At 42.9% G+C, this 1,716-nt stretch overlaps 1 non-coding gene across 1 annotated transcript; it reads right to left on the bottom strand.

Moving 5' to 3' along the window:
- Nucleotides 1-1,297: 1,297 nt before the first annotated feature.
- Gm22789 lies at nt 1,298-1,427 on the bottom strand. The gene has a single exon (XR_003949942.1). It is a non-coding gene; the product is annotated as a small nucleolar RNA SNORA17 (small nucleolar RNA).
- Between the last annotated feature and the right edge of the window lie 289 nt (nt 1,428-1,716).

The raw sequence follows: 1,716 nt of genomic DNA, 5'->3' as shown, positions 1-1,716 counted from the left end.
ACACTTCCCCTCCATTTCTAGACAGTTCTACAGAAAAACCAACCTTAACAGGCAGCTGAGCTCACATGGGGAGAACGCTGTCTTTACAGTATACAGTTGTGGTAGAAGGCAATGGTGTGAAATTGGAACAAAAATCCTAGCCCATGTTGAAAGAAGCAATCACCGGACAGCTCAAGTTGAGCACATGATCAATTGCCAAGGCTTTAGATTCTCAAATGTTTTCTCCTAGGCTGAATTCAACAACAATGTTTCCTTTCAGATGACTATTAAACTATGGTTTCAGCTGTGCAACACCTACTGCATGTCAAATGGTGGGTTCTGCATATATGGCATTCAATGAGAGCTACATCCTGCCTGAGGAAGAATGTGACACTTCTGCACAGACTGATGCCACACCAGTCCACCTGGGCAAGAATTATAAATGGTGAGGCTGAAACTAGAGTAAGGTGTCAAAGTCACAATGAGAAATATTCCCTGCTAAGGAAAAAAGATACAGCATTTTCTTAATTATAAAAGCTGAGTTCAGAGATGGATACTATCACTTCATGCAGTGATAAGCAGGTTACTTATCAATAATGAGCAGATAATTCCTGGTTAGTAAATCTAAATTGCAAATAAATCTTAACACTAAAAATATCAAGAAAAAGCACTAGTCAAACCTAAACTAGGAATAGGTTTAATTCAGATGTGTGAGATCATGTGTACAGATGACAGAAAAGGCAGAAACGAAGTGTCTGCAGGAACTAGGAGAATTGAGGATATGGAGGACAGAGGAAAGGCAGAAAGAGCAAAATGGAAAGTTGGAATATGTTCATGTACATTACATACTTGTATGAAAGTATGTAATCAAAACTCTTTCTAGAAATTTTAAGGTCAGAGTATGGGCCCTTGAAACTCTAACAAGCTAAGCTCTTCCTACTGCTCACTACTGTCTGGTCTCCAGTTCTGCCTCTCTTCATTGCACCCACATCCTTCTGTTTCTCTTTCACTTCCATTTCTTCACCACCTACTTGCTCCTTTTAGTGGTGCCCAGGGTCTCTGAGTCTCTGGGATCATTTCAAAAGTGGTCTCAGGAGTGGCATGGCCTGCATTATGACTCAAGGCAGGGGTCATTTCAGGTATGGTCTACACCCCTCATCAGGCCTGTGTAGCACCAGACTGGTAGTCCTCTCTGGCTAGCTCCCTGTCTGATCCCCACAGCATCAGTCAAGTGGTCTTCTTGGCCTAGCTCTGAGGGGATGCTCCTTATCCTGGGAGCCCATCTGGCCCTGCCTGTCACTCATTCTCTCAAGCTTTTATTCAGGGAATGTTAGGCATTCAGATGTTCATAGGTCAGAACACTGAGTGAAGATATAGCCTCTCTCTTCTCTGCAACCTACTGATGAACTTGTGTCATAGCAACCCTCCCCCATGCCTCAAGGGGTAGGGTTGTTTTGTTTCTTCACATTTGTGTGTGTGTGTGTGTGTGTGTGTGTGTGTGTGTGTGTGTGTGTACCACAGTGAACTTATGGGTGTCAGAGGAAAACTTGAAGGGTTTTTTTTCCATCCTGTGGTCTGTGGGAATCAAGCTCAGGTGATTAAACATGGTAGTGAATGCTTTTACTCCCTGATCCTTCACACCAGCTCGGGCCTGTCATTTTGTAAAGGTGATACAAAAAAAATCCAAAAGTTTTTCAGAATCTTGGAATCTAGAAGGACACAGCAGCAAAGTACAGC

This window comes from Mus musculus, chromosome 11 (genome assembly GCF_000001635.26).
Source record: "Mus musculus strain C57BL/6J chromosome 11, GRCm38.p6 C57BL/6J".
NCBI lineage: Eukaryota > Metazoa > Chordata > Mammalia > Rodentia > Muridae > Mus > Mus musculus.
This window is presented reverse-complemented; position numbering and strand designations above follow the sequence as displayed.